At 42.1% G+C, this 14,841-nt stretch overlaps 1 long non-coding RNA gene across 1 annotated transcript; it reads right to left on the reverse strand.

Annotated features, from left to right (window-relative positions):
• Positions 1-1,048: 1,048 nt before the first annotated feature.
• On the reverse strand, positions 1,049-8,322 carry LOC144929288 (uncharacterized). Its single transcript, XR_013634542.1, has 3 exons — positions 7,796-8,322; positions 3,309-3,479; positions 1,049-1,499 (listed from the first exon to the last, which is right to left on the reverse strand). It is a non-coding gene; the product is annotated as an uncharacterized LOC144929288 (long non-coding RNA).
• Positions 8,323-14,841: the final 6,519 nt, after the last annotated feature.

Here is a 14,841-nt window from a genome sequence, read left to right on the forward strand (position 1 = left end):
GTGTATAGTTACTGACCACACATGTTATCACATGTTCACTGTGATGTTAATATCTATGAGTGGAAACACGGATGGCAATAGAAGTTTTACTTGATTAAGGACTAGAGGATTTGACCCTCCAACTTTCTTTTAAGAGGAAGAGCTGCCCAGAGCTCCCATTCCTGTTTCAGAGTAACAGCCGTGTTAGTCTGTATTCGCAAAAAAGAAAAGGAGTACTTGTGGCACCTTAGAGACTAACCAATTTATTTGAGCATGAGCTTTCGTGAGCTACAGCTCACTTCATCGGATGCATGCCATGGAAACTGCAGCAGACTTTATTTACACACAGAGAATATGAAAAAATACCTCCTCCCACCCCACTGTCCTGCTGGTAATATAAGCTATTACCAGCAGGACAGTGGGGTGGGAGGAGGTATTTTTTCATATTCTCTGTGTGTAAATAAAGTCTGCTGCAGTTTCCATGGCATGCATTCCTGTTTATTTTCCTTTACTACTTGCAGTGGCCCTGATATACCTCATAAGTCTCAGTTTTTTTCTCAACTTTAAAATGTGGGAAATTTCTTGGTGTTTGAATTGCAGTTTTCACAGGAGAATATTTTAAACCAATCACTGTAGTGTGGAAAGTAACTAGCTTTTAAACAAAAGTGAAACAGCAGTGTTGCCAACTCTTACGATTTTGTCACGAGTCTCATGATAATTACTTGTGGCACCTTGGAGACTAACCAATTTGTAGCTCACGAAAGCTCATGCTCAAATAAATTGGTTAGTCTCTAAGGTGCCACAAGTACTCCTTTTCTTTTTGCGAATACAGACTAACACGGCTGTTACTCTGAAACATGATAATTACTGTTTTCCTTAAAGCCCCAGCTCCTGGAGTCAAGTGGATGTGCGATGATTTCAGCCTTTGTTCTTAAAGAAAAATGAAGTTTCTAGCCCTTGTGGCTGTGGAGAAAGCTTCAAAATGTGACCCCAGTGCACCCTAAAGGCTCAAAAAGCAGAAGGCAAATAAAAAGAACACCAAATTATTATTTTTACATAATCTCTTTATTTTAAAGCCAATATCATGATTTTCTCAATACTATTAAAGGGACTTGAAAGTGTCAGTTTTACTTCTGTTTAAAGTCAGTTTCTAGTCTATTTGTGGTGGGGTAACACCCCTAGAGCCTCAGGCAGGTGCAGTATAAACTCATGAGGCCTTGCCCTAGTTGGGTGTTTCCAAAAGCTAAATGATCCATTCCAAGCTTGAGGATCTACAGAAAAGTGATAGAAAGTCATCTAGATTTTTCTACAATTGTTTCAGTTGTTGGACTCAAGAATTAGGAACAAAATAAGAATATACATCCAAATTTTAAACCTAACCAGTGTCCCTTAAGTGAATTGACACAAGATGTCGGAACATGTTTGTATTAGAGCTGAGTGGGTCTTATATTTGTTTAATTTTCTTTCTTTATATAGGAATTAGAAATCATTATCTGACTGGAGCAGTATATCGAAGTCATCTGAAAAAAAAAAACAAAACCAAGAGTTTTCAGCTGCCCAAGTAACCCCTGGAATCACAGTTAAAGTTGCCAGTCCCCCCATACCAAAATCTGAAATGGTGCCCCTGGAAAATAGCACAAAACATTTATATTGTTTTCATTTCACAGGATTCAGGATGGAAGGATTTTACATTTATTCAACACTTCTTGCAAAAAAACCCCAACCCAACATTATTGAAAACACTTTTGTTTGTGTTTTGCTTCCTCAGTTTCCTGGTTTCCTTTCCCTACCCTCCTTCTCTTCCTGTTCCCCCTTTTTCCTCTTTATCACCAAAAAGGGGGCGGGGAAGAACAAAAAACAATAAACCAAAACCGGAAAAACCCAGCTACATTCCTTTCTCCCACTGTTAGTCTGGGTTGTCTCTTTAGATTGTAAGCTTTTCTGGGTAGAGACTGTCTTTTACTACGACTTGGTCCCTAGCACAAATGCAGCCCCAGTCTCAGCTGGGGACTGTCGATACTTGTGTAATACAAATAATTAATGATAATCTGCAGTGTAGTCAAGTGCCTAGAGCAGTAACCTGGCTTCACCATCGACTCACTCTATGGCTGCACTTAGAGATAGGGGTGGGATTCCCAGCTTACGCAGACATACAGACGCTCACTCAACGACAGCTAGCCTGCTAAAATAGTAGGGTAGCCACAGTAGCATGGGCAATGGTAAGCTAGCTGCATGGGCTAGCTGCCCTGAGTATAAGCCTGCCCGGACCCCGTGAGTATGTACTCGGGACAGCTACCCTATGTTGCCATTTGCTGCTACCCTACTATTTTTAATGTGCTAGCTTGATGAGTGCTAGCAGGGGTACGGTGCCTTGAGCTGCGATCACTGCCCCAGCTCCAAGTGTAGACATAGCCTATGATTCTATGACAGTCCCTCAGTAAAATTACCAAACGTGCCTCAGTCCCATTTTCCAGCATGATTTCCATTAGAGGCAGGCACTTACCCTTGCTTAGGCACTTTTAAAAACTGCCTAGCAACATTTTTAGGGACCTTGGAAAATCTGCCTCTACTACTGGGATTCTCAGAAGCCTCTCCGTTCCTATCGCCCATTGATTTCTATGGAAGTCTGGTGCTGAGGCACTTTAGAATAATGACCTTCTGGACTTCAGTTTTCCCATCTGCAAAATGAGTCTCACAATGCCCATCCCCTGCAGGGATGTTGGGAGGCTAGCTAATTGATTGTTTGCAGAATGCTTTGAGATCCTTGTGAGAGAAGAAATGGATAAGAGCAGCGGTTTTCAACCAGGGGTACACAATGTGATGGGTTCCTCTCGGGGTGCCGCCTGTAACTGGGGTACCACTTAGCCCCCTGATGCACCAGCCTCGGCTCCCTCTCACACAGTACTGCTATGACAAGCTGCAAAGCCCTCCATCCTGCACTTTCACCAGCATTCACACAGGTAGGGACACACCCATCTGCAGTTACACGCAGGCTCTCTAACCACCAGCTTCCCAGCCTATGACCCCAGAGCAGGACCGTCCTGCCCTGGTCAAATCTGGCCAGTATATACCCGGTCTACCTCTCCCTCAATGTGAAGAGAGCAATGCGCACTTGTGGTGACCAAGCAGAGATTTTCCCCAAGCACTCCAGTCAAAGCTCACTGGTTTGGATTAAAACATAAAATACATTTAACAACTATAAAAAATAGATTTTAAGCGATTATAAGTGAGAGCAAACAGATCAAAGCAGATTACCTAGCAAATAAACAAAAAAAATACACTAACCTTAACATACTAAATAGATTGGATATGAATTAGCAGATTCTCACCCTGAGAAATGATACAAGCAGGCTGCAAATTCTGAAAGGGCAAGCTGCACTTGATTTACAGCTTGGAATCCCCAGGTCTTTCATACACAGGCTAGAAATCCCTTTAGCCTGGGTGCAGCACTTCCCCAAGGTCAGTCTTTGTTCCTCAGGTGTTTCCAGGAGTCTTCTTGTCTGGGGAGTGAAGAACCCCAGATGATGTAACTCCCTGCCTTATATAGCTTTAGCATATGGTGGGAACCCTTCGTTTCAATGCTTGGTTCCCAGACCAGTTTGTGGAAAAATACTGACACTCCAAGATGGAGTCCAGAATCATGTGGCCTGGTCACAAGTCGTTCTAAAGTCATAGCAGCCGTTACTTACAGGCTGTCTGTAGCATTCTCAGGAAGGCTCACAAGGTGTGGGATAAGCTTTTTCTAAGGCCTATTGTTTTTCCTAATGGCTTATTGCCCTGAATAGGCCCTTCCGCACCCACTATCTAGACTGAAAGCACCTTGCCTAGTGGGTGTCACCCAAGTGTAACTACATTTGAAATACAGATCCCTAGTGAATATTCATAACTTCAGATAAAAAAATGATACATGCATAAAAATAGGATAATCATATTCAGCAAGTCATAACTTTTCCAATGATACCTTACATGACCATCTTGTACAAAATGCATCATAATTATGCCATAATCATATCGTAATAATATACCTATGAAGAATATAGGGTGCAGTGTCATACTCGTACCTCTCGGGGTACGCAGAGGCCTTCCAGGAGATACATCAACTCATCTAGATAGTTGCCTAGTTTTACAAAAGGCAACATAAAAAGCACTAGCGAAGTCAGTACAAACTAAAATTGCATATGACTTATTTATACTGCTCTATATACTATACACTGAAATGTAAGTACAATATTTCTATTCCAACTGATTTATTTTATAATTCTATGGTAAAAATGAGAAAGCCAGCAATTTGTCAGTACTAGTGTGCTGTGACACTTTTGTATTTTTATGTCTGATTTTGTAAGCAAGTCATTTTTAAGTGAAGTGTAACTTGGGATACGCAAGAGAAATCAGACTCCTGAAAGGGGTACAGTCATCTGGAAAGGTTGAGAGCCACTGGATAAAAGGACCTTGTCTACACCTTTGCTAGTATATCAGTAAAGCACTTTTGTGTGTGAACGGAACTATACTGGCAAAAAGGTGTGTATGCTGCTATAGTTTATGCTGATTCCCTGAGCTGGCATAAGTTATACCAGCATATGTACAGTTTTGCTGGCATCACTGCATTTACATTTTGGCTTATACTGGCATTGCTATGTCAGTAAAAATAACTGCACCCCTAAATGACACAGCTGTGTCTGCAAAAGTTTCTAGTGTAGACTAGGCCTAGCAGTTTAGAATATCTCTGATTTTTAAATAAATTAATGAGAAATGCCTTTATCTGTTTTAGTCTTTAGTCAAGCCACTTTCCAAAGGCTTATATATATATATACACACACACACACACACACACACATTAGGTAGTTTACTTGAACAACCAGTGATATTTTATATGAAAATAATACATCACAATGATGATTTATGGCACCATTTACAACAGGGTTAAGCCTGATATTTTGGGAGGGATCCGTTTTTAAACGGAGATTTGCTGGGGTCATAAGTATCCCTCCCCGAGTTGTCTTTGTCTTCATTGAAAGCCAGTTTCTATTTCTTCCTTGTTATTAAGTGCAACAAGAATACAATCAACAGAAATCTCACTGTAGCTAAGACAGAGGCTTGTTATGGTCTGTGCTGGTAGCTGAACTCCAACAAACAGCCAAAGGACTAGATCAAATCCTCTTTGCATAATCTCCATTAGCTCATTGCATTCAGATAACAGCAAGCCTAATCAGGAGGCCTTTGGGTAAATTAATTTAATGTTTGTCTGATTTGGAATCCAATCTCTCAGACTGTGGAGCAGTCCCTGAGTGTCTGTCTGTTAATATTTTTTTAAAATTAATTAATGGCACGTTTAATTTGCAACAGAGGAAGAGGACAAAATGTTTTGTGGGATAAAGGGATGGTTATGTTTAGTTATGCCCAGTAGAGGGCAGTCTTGCTTAACTAACTGAACTTGGTCACCTTTATTGATACACCTGATTTACTGAAAAGGGGTTCCAGTAGAGCAGCAACGGCGTGCTGGAGTTTATCATTTAAACACTGTGGTCCAGGCACAGCTCTTTAGCCTTAAAAATGCTGCCTGCCTAGCTAGAAGGGAGGAACTCAGTGTTATCCAGTGCAAAGCATTCTGTAAGGGAGGGCATGGATCACAGCACTGGGGGATGTGAAGTCTTTCGGGACTGAAAGTAACGGAAAACACTGATGGCATCATATTTGTATCACAGAGGCTGTGGCAGAGATGCTGTAACCAAGATCATGGCCCCACTGGGCTAGGTAGTGTGCGAATACTAGTACCAGACAGTTCTTGCCTTTTTCTGCCATCTTGTCTGTGGAGGAAAACAACAGATAACTAGTACCTTTTTAAATTGTCAAAGGGGATGTCTGAACTGGCAAAAGAGCCTTTTAAATTAGAAGCTATGAAAAAGCTTTTATTCTAGGGAGATCCTGGGTTCATTTGGCCAGTGGTAAAATAAAATGTTAAACAAAATGCAAGTGTCCAATTTAAAGAGGAACTCCTTTCTGAGTTATACTAGCTTGATCTAATCCCACCTACAGAGTCTCTCTCAGGAGTTCCACTGTGCCACGCAGTAAGACATCAGGATTCCATATGGGGTATATATATAACTCCAAGTGCTACAAGTCTAGTTTAATCTGCTTGTCAACTCTATTAAAGTTAATGATGAAAATCTTTCATATCTCATTCCTTGCTGCAGTACAGATTTCCTCACCTCCCATGGACAGCTTTAAAGAGACACCTTTCATATCTCATTCCTTGCCGCAGTACAGATTTCCTCACCTCCCATGAACAGCCTTAAAGAGACACTGTGTTATTAATCAGCGTGGTTTTTTATTCCAGTTATGCTGGACCAGAGATGAAGTCTTTAGATAGACCTTGGCATCTACAGTTTTCCTGAAGTCTGATACAGCGGTCTGCCTCTTTTTCAATATTTCGTTAACTCCTTTGCCAAGCATATAGTTTGGGAAATCCTCTGAAGACCTTTAGGAACTGAAGGAGTCTACATATAATTTTCAATTCCGACAAGGGACTTTCTCATTGTGATACTCTCTATAATTATCAGTGTGGAAAACAGCCCTGAAAGAGACTGAAATCCTCATAAACCCTATACAGCAGCAGCAACATGACCTTGCTATCAGTAATATTTCAACCACCTTGCAGAGCAGCTCCAAGCAAGAGCTTAGGTTAGCACTAATGAGTTATCTTCTTTTTTATGTCATATTTGGGAAAATAAAAAAAGCCCACCAGTATCTTTTAAAGGAAACGTTAAGGAAAATAATTCTCAAGCACCAGGTCCTCATTAAACAGATTCTCTGGTTGCCCAGGAAAACAACATATTGGATATTTGAGCAAATTGACCAAACTCAGAGAGCTGGGTGGTTAAGTTATGTACTGGGTGGTTAAGCTCCTTGTCACTTTTTGAACCCCAGTTCAAATCCATGCCCTCTTTAGCTAATGTAAAGCCTTGCTGCTCCCGGGGCTCTATCCTGACCTAATTAACCAAAAGTCTCAGCTGAGCTGTCTGATGGATTTTAATTACAGAGTTATTAATTCACGGGGAAAAAGTTGACAGATGTTTCAGGTTGGTCGGAGCAAATTAAAAGGCAGGTGCCTGGCATAAAAACTCAGAAACGATCAAACAAATGACTCATGCATGCTTAGCTGTTCTGCAATGAATACTGTACATCGTATCATTCAGTGTACTGCACAGAAGAGGGCAGGGTGACATTTCTTCAGAAAATCCAGTTTAACTAGCCATCCAGAATATTAACATAGACTCTCTCTCACACACTTTTTAAAGATAAAGAGGTTCATGAGTTTATACTCTTAAAGGAGCCACAACGTATTTTGTGAAATTTTGTGCCCATCTCACTTCTAGGCAAGAAAAAGTTCCAACATTTTCATAGGTCCTTTTAGTTTCGCAAAACCTTGTGCAGAGCAGAGATAAGCAAAATAACTGGCCATTTATTTTATGGACAGTGTTACTGTATCTGGGTGCATGCTGCACTGTGGAACAAAAGACTAGCCAGTACAGCCCACAATAGACAACATCTACAGTCAATCCCCCGCTCCTGCCCCGCCGCATTGACACCTTGACCCATCAGATGTAAAAAACCCAAATTCAAGTCTGCCAAAGAGAGGACAAGCAGTCACTTGCTTAGTTTGCAGCCAGGGAGATTTAGGTTAAATATTAGAAAAAACGTAAGGGTATGGAATCCCTTTCACTCGAGATTTTTAAGAACAGGTTACAGCAAAGACCTGTCAGGGATGGTTTGGGTACACTTGGTCCTCCCTCAGCACAGGATCTCCTTCCAGCCCTACCTTTCTCTGATTCTATGCTGCCTGGAGGCTTCTCTCTTCTCCAGTACTTATATGACTGATCCATCTGTTGTCTGCTGTACTGCGCCTGCAGAGGAGACAAAGTGAGTGCAGCAGCAACTCTCCTACTGTAACACCTGTAAAAAAAGGCACTGAATTTCCTTCTTCCCCTTTCCCTAACGGGGGCAACCATTCACCTACTGGCTTCCCAGGAAAAACAAAGAACCAAAGTCTGTTCAGAGTTGGGGCAAAGCATTCTTTATAGGGGAGGAAGTATTAGGATTCCATCTTCCTTCCACCGCATTTCTCTGTTGTTAGCGCTCTCTATCCAGCACTTTACTCTGGCTTGTGGGCTTCCACGCAGTTGGTGTTAATAGATTAATGCATGTCACCTTAATGGAGATTTATGGCAGTGTCACTTCCATGACATGCTAAGCCTGAACTAGCCTGTAGCAGGGGGAACTCAGATATTTCCCAGGGTGCACAGCCTCAACTGTGCACTGCAGCTAGCTGGATGCCTGTCTCATCTGTACAGCTGACCGGTTTGCACAGCTGCCTGCATTCTTGAGCGTAAGCCCTTTGCAAAGTAAGTTCAGAGAGGAATGAAACCTGCAGATGCTGCCATGTGCTGATACCAGGGTGGAGCACTAAGAAAATATTTTCTGTGGCTGTGATGAAATTCAAGGCAGAGGGTTCACTGAGTCTCAGTTCAGTGTATTCCTTACACTAAAGTTTTTGGCAAACATTTCCCACCAATGCAGTCCCTCTGAGGGGTATTAACATAGGAAGCGGAAGAATACATGAGGCTCCTGTGGCTGCCAGTATTTTTTTAACTCTGTCATCTAACCCTCCTTAGATCTAAATAGCACAGTGTTAAATACTGCAGGAAACTTGGCGGATAGTTCCACAGTTACTCAGTGGCTTTGTCCAGATCCCACAGGCAGCTTTGGAAATCTCAGCTCTTGTGTTAGCAACAGTGGGAAATCTTTGCTGAAAAACTAATCTAGCATATACAAGACCTTGTGGTGATCAGTAATTTATGACCAAGATGAGTTGAATTTAGGGTGACCAGATAGCAAGGATGAAAAATCGGGATGGGGGTGGGGGGCAATAGGCACCTATATAAGAAAGGCCCAAATATCAGGACGGTCCCTATAAAATCAGGACATCTGGTCATCCTAGTTGAACTGTATGTTGGGAAGTTGGTTGTGAGCAAGGGCCTATCAGAAGTACTTAATCTGTTGGCTTGCTTTGCACTGAGTTTGATAATGCGAAGAATCTGTCTTCACTGTTAGCTGAGTTTGTAACCAGTTAAGCAACCTGTTATCTTGTGAGCAGACAGACTATTGAAATGTAGTAGCATCCAGAGAGAAACACAAAACTCAGAGCAACTCTTTACTCCTGACCCTTCTCAGCTTGTAAGGATCATCTTCCTTGGCCTTGCACTGATGCTTTCTGAAATGCATCACTGACATTGTGAAGGGTTAATGCAGTACTGTTTGAAAAGGGACTACATTAATGCACATAAGGGAACTTTCAGTACCTGTCAGCAGGGTCCACATGGGCCAGATGGTGCACAACGCATGGATGCCCAATAGACTTTACTATTTATCCCTGCAAATGTGGACTAAGGCACTGTGTAGACAAGTTCACTGTTGATAAATAACTTGTCTTGCAGCTGTCCTATTTAGAGGAGCTTTTGAGATATTTGACAATAAGTAACTCAACTGTAAATTGCCACATTTTCCTCAAAGTGAGATTTTATGTTACAAGATATTTCTGGCTAGCCAGAATGAATATCAATTCCTGACCTTGGATACAGACCCAAAATCTAGAAGAAAAGTAGATTGGAGAAAGTGATTTCAACATCAAGGATAACAGAAAGCAAATGACTTTCAGTTCTCGGAGAGTACTTTACAGAGCATTATCCCACAAGTACAAAGCATGGGAATTGTATATAAGAATTCTGAGACATTATGGAGAGACACTGTACTACTTATGCTTATTTCTCCTTTTTCCAAAGAAAGGCCACCAGTGATTTCTCATTTATTTTAGTCCCCTCACATAGTCTCCTATAACTGGAATGAGATCTAGTCTTCTTCCGTTAACACCTATTAATCCCTTGTCCTGTACCCCACTGTAAACACACACAATCATTTACTAATATATGGAACTACAGGATTAGTCATTTACTTATACGGCATCTTATTCCCCCATCTGCTTGGTGACTATCAGGGTGACAATTCTGCAATCTGATCTGTATGGCAAACCTTTATGTCCCTACAGATACCCACTGAAGTCAGTGGGGCTCTTCACAGGTCTATCTGTGTGGATCACATTGTAGGTTGTACACAAAGAACAGGGACCTTTCCACTTTATTAATGTCTAATGCACTTAATACACTTTGGAGATTCCAAACATACAATGGCCCAGATCCTAAGCTGGTATAAATAGGAGCATCTGTTTACCTTAGGTACTTATATGGCCTCCATTACTGCTGTATCCAAGTGCCTCATAATCTTTAATGTATTTATCCTCAGAACACCCCTGCGATACAGGGAATTAGAGACTAAGGTCCAATCCTCAAAGTTATTTAGTTAGTGTTAGGCAGCTAAATACCTTGGAGGAGCCAGATCTAAGTGTCCTTGCCTGTGGAAGCCAGTGGGGGAGCAGCAAATGGAACCCAGGTCTCCCGCATCCCAGATAAGCAGCCTAATCACTGGGTTGTCCTTATTGATTTACATAGTGCTACACCAGTTTACATCAGCCGAGACTCTGGTTCAATCATTCTGGGGTTTATCAAAATGCAGATTCACCGGGGCCAAGTGAATTTTTTAAAATATCAAATAAACTTTTACTATGGGCTTTTAAAAGTTTCTCCGAGCAAGGTTTTAAGGAGTTTGCAACTATTGTAGTTTTCACAAAATGCGGAAGAGATGGCCAGCCCTCTGTGGAGATAGAGGCGGTTAGGGACTATTTAGAAAAGCTGGACGTGCACAAGTCCATGGGGCCGGACGAGTTGCATCCGAGAGTGCTGAAGGAATTGGCGGCTGTGATTGCAGAGCCACTGGCCATTATCTTTGAAAACTCGTGGCGAACCGGGGAAGTCCCGGATGACTGGAAAAAGGCTAATGTAGTGCCAATCTTTAAAAAAGGGAAGAAGGAAGATCCTGGGAACTACAGGCCAGTCAGCCTCACCTCAGTCCCTGGAAAAATCATGGAGCAGGTCCTCAAAGAATCAATCCTGAAGCACTTGCATGAGAGGAAAGTGATCAGGAACAGCCAGCATGGATTCACCAAGGGAAGGTCATGCCTGACTAATCTAATCGCCTTTTATGATGAGATTACTGGTTCTGTGGATGAAGGGAAAGCAGTGGATGTATTGTTTCTTGACTTTAGCAAAGCTTTTGACACGGTCTCCCATAGTATTCTTGTCAGCAAGTTAAGGAAGTATGGGCTGGATGAATGCACTATAAGGTGGGTAGAAAGCTGGCTAAATTGTCGGGCTCAACGGGTAGTGATCAATGGCTCCATGTCTAGTTGGCAGCCGGTATCAAGTGGAGTGCCCCAAGGGTCGGTCCTGGGGCCGGTTTTATTCAATATCTTCATAAATGATCTGGAGGATGGTGTGGATTGCACTCTCAGCAAATTTGCGGATGATACTAAACTGGGAGGAGTGGTAGATACGCTGGAGGGGAGGGATAGGATACAGAAGGACCTAGACCAATTGGAAGATTGGGCCAAAAGGAATCTGATGAGGTTCAATAAGGATAAGTGCAGGGTCCTGCACTTAGGACGGAAGAACCCAATGCACAGCTACAGACTAGGGACCGAATGGCTAGGCAGCAGTTCTGCAGAAAAGGACCTAGGGGTGACAGTGGACGAGAAGCTGGATATGAGTCAGCAGTGTGCCCTTGTTGCCAAGAAGGCCAATGGCATTTTGGGATGTATAAGTAGGGGCATAGCGAGCAGATCGAGGGACGTGATCATTCCCCTCTATTCGACATTGGTGAGGCCTCATCTGGAGTACTGTGTCCAGTTTTGGGCCCCACACTTCAAGAAGGATGTGGATAAATTGGAGAGAGTCCAGCGAAGGGCAACAAAAATGATTAGGGGACTGGAACACATGAGTTATGAGGAGAGGCTGAGGGAGCTGGGATTGTTTAGCCTGCAGAAGAGAAGAATGAGGGGGGATTTGATAGCTGCTTTCAACTACCTGAAAGGGGTTTCCAAAGAGGATGGCTCTAGACTGTTCTCAATGGTAGCAGATGACAGAACGAGGAGTAATGGTCTCAAGTTGCAGTGGGGGAGGTTTAGATTGGATATTAGGAAAAACTTTTTCACTAAGAGGGTGGTGAAACACTGGAATGCGTTACCTAGGGAGGTGGTAGAATCTCCTTCCTTAGAGGTTTTTAAGGTCAGGCTTGACAAAGCCCTGGCTGGGATGATTTAACTGGGAATTGGTCCTGCTTTGAGCAGGGGGTTGGACTAGATGACCTTCTGGGGTCCCTTCCAACCCTGATATTCTATGATTCTATGATTCTATGTTACTGTGCGTAGACACAGAAATATACAGTACATGCATCGACACAGTAGCACAGCCTAACCTCATAACACTGGTACGGTTAACGCAAAGCAATGTGATTCCTGATGTCACAGATAAATCATGTTTTCCACCACTACACACAAATGTACTGAGCTATAGCTAACATTTCATCTGGCAGGCAGAGGTACCCCCAACCCCTTTCAATCTGGAATTCTCTAACTACCCATGGACAACAAGATATTGTGCATCTATCATCAATTTTCTGAGTCCCTGGGGAATAAGGCTGCAAGCACAGAGACGCTGGCAAAGGCTTGTTACTCATAATTTCTTCATTGTGAGTTCATGCCTGTCCTTAATTTGGCTCAATTGAGCCAAATCCATATCCAGTTGCACCTGATAATACGACGCATTCAGGTCAAGGTCACTAGCTTTAAATCAGTATTCTTGTTTTACTGGTCTCTTCTCATTTGAATGGCAATATACAGCAACCAGTGTTCATTCTCGATTTTGAGTTAATAGCACATCACTGTCCTTCAAACATGGTACCTGAGCTTTGGTTGAACTCCTGCTGCTTTTGTTGCCCAGTCGATTGCAGAAAACATTCAATACAGCCCAAGTCACCAGCAGACGTCATGAACGATAACCCTTGTATCAGTGCATTAGAAGCAGTAGTGACTTTACTGGAACCAAGAAGATTCAATGTAGGATACTTGCTGCTATTGTTTTTATCAGTTACAGCTAAAATACAATTTCTGTGAAATGAGTCGCCAGAGAAAATTCTACTGAACAATTTTTGTATTTTCTTTTTTTAAGAATAATAGAGGCAGGTGTTTATCTTATCTGGACCACTTACTTGTTTAACAAGCCATGATAGAATTTGGTCTGCATCTTTAGTATTAAGATAACACTGCGTAGCTGTACTGTAACTCATAACCGATCTCAGCTCAGCTGCATTCGATCACCATCTCTTAATGCTCACGAAAGCAAATAAGTTGTGCTGCCAGCAGTTCTGTTTATCTCTTAATAAAATGTAAGTAAGCAAAGAGCATGGGCGCGATTATAGACGCTTAAGAAAAACAGTAGACAGGAAAATAGAAATTGATCATATGTAGCTTACCTACCTGGTGCTATAGTCCCATCAGATTTTACAAGCAAAGCAGACAAGCTGGCTCACTATTTTTATGGGAGACTTCTAAGGAACTAATGGGTGCTGCTGGAAGTGTTGTGTTTCACTAGGTGGCAGTCTTACCTTTAAGTCAGTACAGGACCAAAGCCACAGCACAGAGCTAGAGAGTTGAGGTTCCATGGCACTTTTTGGAAGGGCCTGGATTGTAATATTGGTGTCCTGATCTAATTCTACCTTGGGTAATTAGACCTTTCTTGAATTTTTAATTGGACATGGCATTGCTCTTCACTTCCTCCACCTCTGAATTATGTTGCTGCGTGCTATTAAAGACCAGCTGCTGCATTTCATCCAAGAGCTGCCTTGGCATCAGCGGTAGGAAACACGATTTGTAAGTTAGTTTGTAATTTAGTCGGTGGTCATTTGGGATGGAAGCCACTGTTGTTCTTATAAGAGCAACAATTAAGAACATCTGAGAGAAGCCCTTATGTCAGTTCTGGGCAATAATAATCACAAGACCAATTCTTCTGCGTCAAAAATATATCATGCTGGTAATTACACATACTGAGAAAAGAGGAATTTTCAGCAAAAACAACAGACAAAGAAATGTCTTTAACCAGACAGAACCCCCTCCTCACATTGTCTCTATACATATTTATAGGCAGGAAAGGTATTTTGCCTCTTAAGTTAGGGACCAGGACTTCAAGAGGTTAACAGAGTTTAGACACCTCTTTCCACTGTCTGTATGATAAAAAAATAATAAAGCATTCCTATGTATGGAACAAAATAGTTGTGTGCTGAAATTATTTTTATCTGCAGTATGTGTATGAAACCTATTAAATTATATATATCTACAAATATACGGGTATCTACGATTATATACATATATGTGCATGTATCCAACTCTGCAGATTTGTACATGTGCACACATATGTACCATGTATTTGTATGCATCTGTTATACTTCAGGGAGCTTGTTCCTAAGTCTGCCAGGCAGTTTTGAGTTGTATCCTGGCTTCTGATCCTCAGTGGACCCTATGTTGGTGGGGGATATTTATAGCAGAGCAGAACTCTGCCATACATCTGACCGGGAGGGCAAAGGCACAAGGCCCTGCAGATGCACCAGCCTGGTGTTCCTCTGTGTTAGGGCCCTTTTATGTCACCTGAGTGGCACAAAGGGGTCATAGTCCGCTTTGAAATCTGGCCCAATACATGTTATATTTATGCACTCTAGATAACCAGACAAGGCTGGATCCTCAGCTGGTGTAAATCCACATGGCTTCACTGGGCTACATCAATTTACATCAAGTAAGGTTATAGCAGGGAGTAAGGTCTGAACGCTAATGGCCAATATGTAGTGCCTTAACAACAGTCAGAGATG

This window comes from Lepidochelys kempii, chromosome 14 (assembly GCF_965140285.1).
Source record: "Lepidochelys kempii isolate rLepKem1 chromosome 14, rLepKem1.hap1, whole genome shotgun sequence".
NCBI classification, from domain to species: domain Eukaryota; kingdom Metazoa; phylum Chordata; order Testudines; family Cheloniidae; genus Lepidochelys; species Lepidochelys kempii.